At 38.8% G+C, this 8,075-nt stretch overlaps 1 pseudogene; it reads right to left on the bottom strand.

The window, feature by feature from the left end:
- Positions 1-3,206: 3,206 nt before the first annotated feature.
- LOC131783760 (uncharacterized) lies at positions 3,207-4,042 on the bottom strand (annotated as a pseudogene).
- Between the last annotated feature and the right edge of the window lie 4,033 nt (positions 4,043-8,075).

The following is an 8,075-nucleotide window of genomic DNA, read 5'->3' as shown; positions in this document are numbered from 1 at the left end:
TAGAACAAATGTAGCATTCCATTGGATCGTGAGATTGTAAGGGAAGGTACGTTTTTTATTGGGGGGGGGGGGGGGAGGTGGGCCGGGGCTTCGGAGGGGAGGGTCATTAGTCAATTTTTTACAAATTGGGAGGCTCAAACCTGTTTTATTCGCAACCGGGGAAGGGTCACAGTTTTTCTTGGGAAGGAAAAAAATTTATCCATGTCGCTTAGTTGACTCTTCTTTGTTAACAAACACGCGAAGTGTATAGAAACCTTAAACTTGTATATACAAGCAAAGCTACCAGTCAAGATTAATCTAAATTATTTACAGGTGTCGAAATATTATATCAAAAAAACTGTCTTCTCCCAACTATCATAATCGCCTCTCTCGACCCGTGCCCGCTTTCGTCCATATTTTGACGGCGGTAATGTTTCCACGCGGGGTTCTGGTATAAATTCAGTCTCCGGTGACGATTCGTCACTTAAGGTACTTGGGCTTGAACCGACAACTCGATCTATTACATCACCTTGCGAGTCAGTTTCAACCTCGGAAAGTGATGAGGTCACTTGTTGCTGCATATTTCTTAGTGAGGGCTGCCGAGGTTGTTGACACTCCATCGAATCGTACAGCAAGCTGCCAATGTGCGCTTTAATCATTGCGACCTTTTCAGCTTTCTTTCCTTTGAAGGTGATCTTTTGATGGGAAAACTACAAGGATAGCTCGTCCACCCTCAAGGACGACAGCTTATCGGAGTTGTAAGGTCTAACTCAGTCGATGTTAAGTAGCTTGCCATAGTCGGGATATGATCGTCGAGTTGGAAGTGTCGCGCTGGTAGTCACATCCTTCTCGCAAAATTTACATAGTTGGTCATTTCGCTCTTGAAACGACATGCGCCTATACTCCATATAAAGCTCTCCTCTCTCAAAATGGAGGGTCTCAAATTGTTCTAGCTTGGAAAAATACCCATGCCTCGAAAAAGATCTCTTTTGATTGTTGGTGACTCCAAGATACTCTTTCAAGTACCCACGGTTGTAGAAAAATTGAATTTCTTGTCGGTCGACCACAAATGCCGTGGCGCTGAGGAGTCGTCAATTCGAAGACACACCTCCTCAGCAACAGCTCACACATTCATGACTTTACTGTTGTGTGCATCTAACTCTTACGTTGAAAGAGACTTAACTTCCTCTTCAGAAAGTCTATGCAGACGCCGTTATGTGAGTAACACTTCCGGTTAGTTATTTTCACTTCCGATTATTTTTGTCTTGGAGGAGGTAGGGGAAGGGTCAGATGTTTTGTGTAGGTATTTGTGAAGGGTCATGCGTTAATCTATTCTGGGAAGTAGGAGGGCCACGACTTTTTTCGCAAAAAAAAATTGCTAAAATAACCCGACCCACCCCCCCCCCCAAATAAAAAACGTACCTTCCCTAAAAGATCATGGAGTCTTCTTGACCCATTAATGAGATAACTTCTCATTTACAAAGACAATTTTGACAGAAGAACAAATCAAGGCACACCACGTCTTCTTTACGAGAAGATACAACATTAATATTTGAAAATCTTCAAACGAACAATTAACACCACGTTGGCGTGACAAGAGGATCGTTCAAGTTGATATTATTACATCCTCTTGAAAACTCACGAGTGAAACATTATGAAAAGGGTGTGAAGATTATTCACAGGTGAATGATTTAAGTTGTCTTTGAAATCATGGTTGTCTCAAAAATGTGCAAGAACTGTTTTTTGAAATCAAGGTTGATTTCAAGGTTAAATTCCTGAGTTGCCTTGAAAATCAAGGTGGATATTAAAATGCGCCAGAACCCCCATTTTTATCCTACTGAATGCGAAAACGGAAAAATGGAACCCATTTTTTAATTTTTATAATGGTACATGTTTTTGGTTAATCTTTCTTATTCATGCTGTCTCTTTAGTTACATTATTATTACATGTATTATGGCACTTGAAGTTGAATTATACTTGACGAATGAGGAAAGTCCTCTTACAGCTTTGATTTGAAATTTTTCTTTGCATTCAGCATTGAGTTCTTCATCCAACTCAAAATAATATTCTGATCATAATGAAAAGTCATGGCACAGCAGTCAAGCGCTGGATTCAAATGAACATTAGGGTGGTCTCAAGCTCTGAATTAAAGTCAGTTGAGACAAGATTTAACATCATCTACCTTGGAGTGATGAATTCCCTTTTCTATTGTAGCATAGCTAACATACCTAACTTCTCATAATTGCCTTGAGGAAAGTTAGATTTGACTGAATGGCTGCTTCTGCATCCTTTATTGGATCCTGGTTTTTATTATTTTATTGTTTTTTTTTACGTAAATACTGTTACTTTTCTAACATATTTTTGTCAATTCCTCAGCATTTTAAGGTAAGTTTTTAAACTAACGCAGAACGGCATTTCTCTGCAACGAAGTATTCAAATTAAAGTTAGCAATCATCGGTAGTTGTAGCAGACTTTCGCAACACCAGAAATCAAAGAAAATTCGTCAAAAGAGTTAATCTAAGCTCAAAATAAAGGCATTTAGCCGATGTATAAAGATCCTTCACAACCAGGTGAAGTCACCCTGTCGGGTAAACGGACGCGACGTTTGACTGTTCTATAAGCTTTTTTTACAACCTTGCCACGTCAACCGTTCTGGGAATGTCTCAAAGGAACTCATTAAGATTGGTAAAGTCCAAATAAAATTAACAGAAGCGTTATCGAACGCGAAATCTCAAGACAACTACCCAAACTACAAACTTGCCGACAGCGTTGCTGTCTAATATTAGGAGTTGTTTTTCACGGGAAAAACCAAGGCTCAAGCTTGAAGTAGATGACACAGAAAACCGGAAGTATAGAGCTTCTGCTGTATAGTATGACGAAATTATGGTTTTGTGGTTCAAAATACACACTGCGTCTTTCATGTGTCGCACTGTTCCAACATTAACAATTAAAACAAGGTAATAAATTATACAAATTTAGAACATTTAACCAGAAGGAAAGTTTTAAAACATTTAGTTCAAACGATATGAAATCGCTCAAAAATTGATCTACATAATAGGTAAGGCGTAACAACAAGAAGCAGGAATTGTAAAAAAAAAAAGGCAACAACTTTTTACGCTCCAAGTGAGCGCAATCATTTCAGTGAGCTGGTCATGTGATCAGGGTAAGCGAAAACGAGTGACTCCGTGAGGACGAGAATGAAACTCTTTCGATTTTCGCTGTCTTTCTCACTCCAAAGGTATATGGAAACAAAGAATGTTCCTGTCGTCGATGAAAAATGTTCCCAAAAGGATTTCATTAACTTAATTCTAAAAGTGGTTGTACCAAAGACCTCCAGCAGTTCGTTTACGGTATCCAAATTCAAATCGAGCGAGTTCTTAGCTCGATCTGTTTTATGCATCTCGCGGATTTCCACACTCAGGGCTAAAAGGGTAGCCATGAGATTGATAAAGGTAACAATGAAAAACAAGAACACCGTTAGTTTAGATATAACAAAAATGTAAATGGGATATTTATGCTTTAAGGAGTTCAACCTGGTGTAATTTAAAAATCCCACAACGAAAGTTCTGAGAATGTAACTTACTATTAAGCAAACAATTACGGCCCAAGATGACAAAGATTTGATAGAAATTAGTCGCTTAACATATCGAAACAAGGCGACGGTCAAAAGGATTATTAAAGTCCAAAATGAAGGAACGTATTTGAGCTGATGTAAGATTGCCTTGTAACCGGGGAACTGCGGAACATTCTGAAGGGCAGCTATAGAGATAGCGGTGAAAATACATAGCGAAGCCAGCCACACCATCGTGACATCCTCTGAAAAAGGGAAAGCCGCATCTGTTTTGCACTGATATGCAGTGGATTTGTCCCGGAAGCAAGCAACATCACGAACCATGTACAGAAATGCACCAACTAGCTGCCATAGCAACAACAAACTGAAAGCCAGTGCTAAGAGTTTTACATGATACGGATTTCTTTGTCTTTGTCCATCTGGAAAAAAGTGCCAGTAGCAATCGGCTGATTCCTGTAACAGTGGCCGGCGTATCTCAATACAAGATGTCATGGCAATGTCAACACAACCTGACTAGGATAAGATAAAATTAAGTTGACCTTATACTAAAACGAATGTAAGAAAAATATTACAAAGAGTTTCCCATTGATATCAGCTGCACCCCTAAGCGGTCGAAAGACCCTACCACTTTGAACCGAATATACGGTAGTTTTTTTTACCTTAATTCTTATTTTTGAGAACTTAAAAGGTTACAGTTGTTATGGTAAATACAGTAACACGCTTTTTAAGTGCCTTCGCTTTTAAACCAGCTTTTACGTATGTAGCACTCGTGATTGGTTTCTTTGATCACCAGACAATCGTGTATGATCAATACAGTTTTACCTAATACTGATATAATTTTTCAGCATACCTTCCATTCGCTCTCCTGCGAGTTATCTCTTGACAAACCTTATTATGTCTCAGCTTCTTGGGAAGGAAATAACACAGTGATACTCCGCAGCTAAGAGAACCCGTGTTAATCATTAGTTAGCTGTATTTTCCAATTGTCATTTCTTTAGAGGAAAACTTCAAGATATTTAGACCTTTTTTAAGCAATCATCTTTTTCAGCTTGAGGATCGTGTTTCAGTAAGAGGCATTTCAATCCCTACGGACAAGTTGGATGACGGAACCCTGACGGTACCATATATAGGATAGACACAGAGAAAAGAAATACAATCTGAGTCCCTTTTGAGGATTCGAACCTCAAGCAGTCAGCCCAAATAAGACGGCAATGAGGGGACCAATCAGCAAAGTTTTGCAAGCAAAGAGTGCTGCTTAGCTGTCCAGTTAAGGATGGATGGAATGAGATATACCCATTGTCAATGAAGCATGTGCAAGCGGTATAAGTTATAAAATACGTGTATCTCTGTAGTTGTAGTGAAGATATTAGCTAAAGCTAAACACTTTGCATTGGTTGATGAGTGCCCGTAACTGTGGCACAAGTCATTTACTTCAAATACTCTTCTTTTCAGCTTGAAAAGCACGACTTGCCCATGGAGGACAAACTGAATGACAGAAAGAAAACGGTAACGTAGATGTCATGCAAGAGTAACGGGATAGTAAAAATCACCAACCACTTATTTTCGCAAAATTGACAGACTCAAATTGAAAGAAAAAAGGAAACAAAAACAGTAATAACAAAAACTATAACGTCTTAAAGAGGCTAGGCATTTGTGTTACAAGCTACTTTTCCGCCGCAGAACACAAACGTGTCGACATGATTACTAAAATATTTCAGCCAACGGGATACGACGAGTTCTAAAACTGTCATTACAGACGTACTTGCCTTTATTCCTATAAAAGTCAAAATTCGAAACACGCAGCTTACAAAGGCTCGAGCTCAAAAAGCACTCATCGACACGCACGGATAAGAGTGAAAAACAGTTTTAACTAGTTGTGCGATAAATAAAATATTTGAATCGAATTGATCTACATTGCTCCAGCTGATCAGATGAAACTTTGTTCAAACTGACAGTCTGTGTCTTATGTGTCTTTGCCACCGTTATATCACATTCTTCTCCTATGTTTTTCTTTGCAGGGTTTGGATTAAAAACCCGCCTTTTACTTCTAGTTCAAAAGTTGCGGTGTAAATGCATCATACCCTTGATCATGACCACAAGGAAGCAGTTCAAAAGTTGTGGTTTCTATGTATAATGCGTTTGTCAACAAGGAAGCAGTTTAAAAGTTGCAGTGTCTATGCATCAAGTGTTTGTCAACAAGAAAGCAGTTCAAAAGTCGTGGTGTCGATGTATCAGGCCTTTGAAAGCAAGGAAGCAGTTTTTAAGTTGTGGTTTCTATGCATCATGTGTTTGCCACTAAGGAAACAGTTTAAAAGTTGTGGTGCCTACATCATGCGTTTCTCGACAAGGAACTGAGGAGTGTAAAAGTTACGGTTTCTGTGCATCGTGTTTGTTAACTAGCAGGGAATTTAAAAGTTCTGGTTTCTATGCATCATTTTTTTTAATCAGCAAGAAGGCAGTTTTAAAGTTGCGGTGTGTATGCATCATGCGTTTGTCAACTAGGAAGAAGTTTAAAAGTTGCGGTTTCTATGCATCGTGTGTTTGTCAACAAAGAAGCGGCTAACGTGGTGTCTCTGCGTCAAGTCATTATCAACAAGGAGGCGGTGTAATCGTTGCAATGTTTATGCATCATCTGATCGTCAAGGAGGAGGCAGTTTTCAAAGATTCAGCGTCTCAACATGTATCATGTAATCGTCAAAAAGAAAACATTGTCGTATAGTTTTATAACCTCCATTATTTTATAGGTACTGAGATTTACCCACAAAAATCGTAGTGCCTAAAATTCATACTGATTCTAAATGTAGCCAATCAGGAGTACGAACGACAAAATTTCACCGTGAAAAATTATCGTTCGTCCAATCAGCAACGCGAACGACGAAATTTCACTAATGATGAATGAACGTACTGAAGAGAACGTCATGCGAGAGCCGTTGCACAAAACCCGCGCGCTTTGAAAAATGGCCGAGGGAAGGTTCGCTTCTGTTTACTCAGTTGAAGAATTCATTTTAGAACACGAAAACAAAAATACCGCTCAAAAAATTGAAAGAGATGTAAGATTGCTTGAAAGATTTTTAAAAACGAAGGACGAAGACAGGAAAATTGAAGATATTCAAGCGGCTGAGTTGAATGAATTCATTAGCGAATTTATTATCTCCGTACGCACTAAAGATGGCAACGAGTACGAGCCGACTTCGCTTCGAAGTTTAATGGCCAGCTTCGAACGACATTGAACTTGATTGATATCTGATGAACACAGGTAAGCTTAAGTGTTATGAACTTTATGCACTTTTATTAACTTGTTGTTGAGAAATTTTTAAACTACTTTTTACGCTTTTCATCGCCCCATATGCGCTATTTGTCTACCAAAGACAACACGAAAAAATCTCAGCACCTATGAAATAGGAACTCGTTGATACTACACAACTCGTGAATAAAAATCGTACACGCGCATTTTCCATGAAGTAATCTCTATTTATCGGACTTCTAATTCACGACTTGCGACTTGTAACTCTCCTACTTCCTGAATCTCTGACTGCGAACTTTTGATATCCGAATTTCATTCATCAATTGCTACATTTGATTCTGAAGTGCCATTTCAACGTCCACGAACTGAATGCTTGAGTCAAGAATAGACAATCAAAATATGAGGGGATTTTAGTCATTTAGAAAAGAGAGGTGCAGCAGTAACCGAGATAAAAAGGAAATTAACTTTCAAGATCACAAGTTCACAAAGATTTAACTCTTTAAACCCTAAGAGTTACTAGCCTCTAAATAACTTCTCACAATGTCAACATTTCTAAAATATGAAGGTCAGGAAAATAAAGGAAATGATCTTGAACTCAAAGAGCTCTTGATTGTTGAACAAATTCTCCTAGCTAGTCAGCACCGTTGGGGATGCACGCAGAACAGTTCAGTGATGTTGGGTGTCCAGATCTAAACAAATAAGGCATCACTTTGCAAGCAGCAGGGGAAAGATGGGATTTAATTTAAAAAAATAGTAACTCTATGTTAACGTATGTTGCTCGCAGCAATCAGATTACAGCATTAAGGTATGCTTGCTCCTGTCAGAGTTAATCAATTGTTCTTCTTACCAATAATGGTATGGGATTAGGGAGCCGCAAAATATTTCAATTGCGAGTCTACCCAACATTCACGCCCACCAGAATTGTCATCTTACCTACCAAGTTTTAAGGTTCAAATCCTTCGTGAGGACCTTGCCGCTATGATCTGTTGGGGCAAGAAAGACTGAGAGGGAACTTGTCTACCATTAAAAAGTTTAAACGTGTTTTGTGTACCTCTTCAATTTCAACATCGTCAGCCTGATGGCCTAACACGAACGTATCACTGGAGCGTGTGTTTCGGAATGGCCAGTTTTGCTGACACTGGTAAATTGCGCAAAGCATCTGCGTAAATCATATTTGATCGATAATTTACTTCTTGTGTTTAAAGTTTTTTGCCACTACAATAAATTAGTTACCTGTCACTTCTAATTAAGCTTTGAAAAATTTCCAGTAAACAACCATAG

This window comes from Pocillopora verrucosa, chromosome 4 (assembly GCF_036669915.1).
Source record: "Pocillopora verrucosa isolate sample1 chromosome 4, ASM3666991v2, whole genome shotgun sequence".
NCBI lineage: Eukaryota > Metazoa > Cnidaria > Anthozoa > Scleractinia > Pocilloporidae > Pocillopora > Pocillopora verrucosa.
Note: the sequence above shows the minus strand (reverse complement) of the source record. Positions and strands in the feature narration are given on the sequence as shown.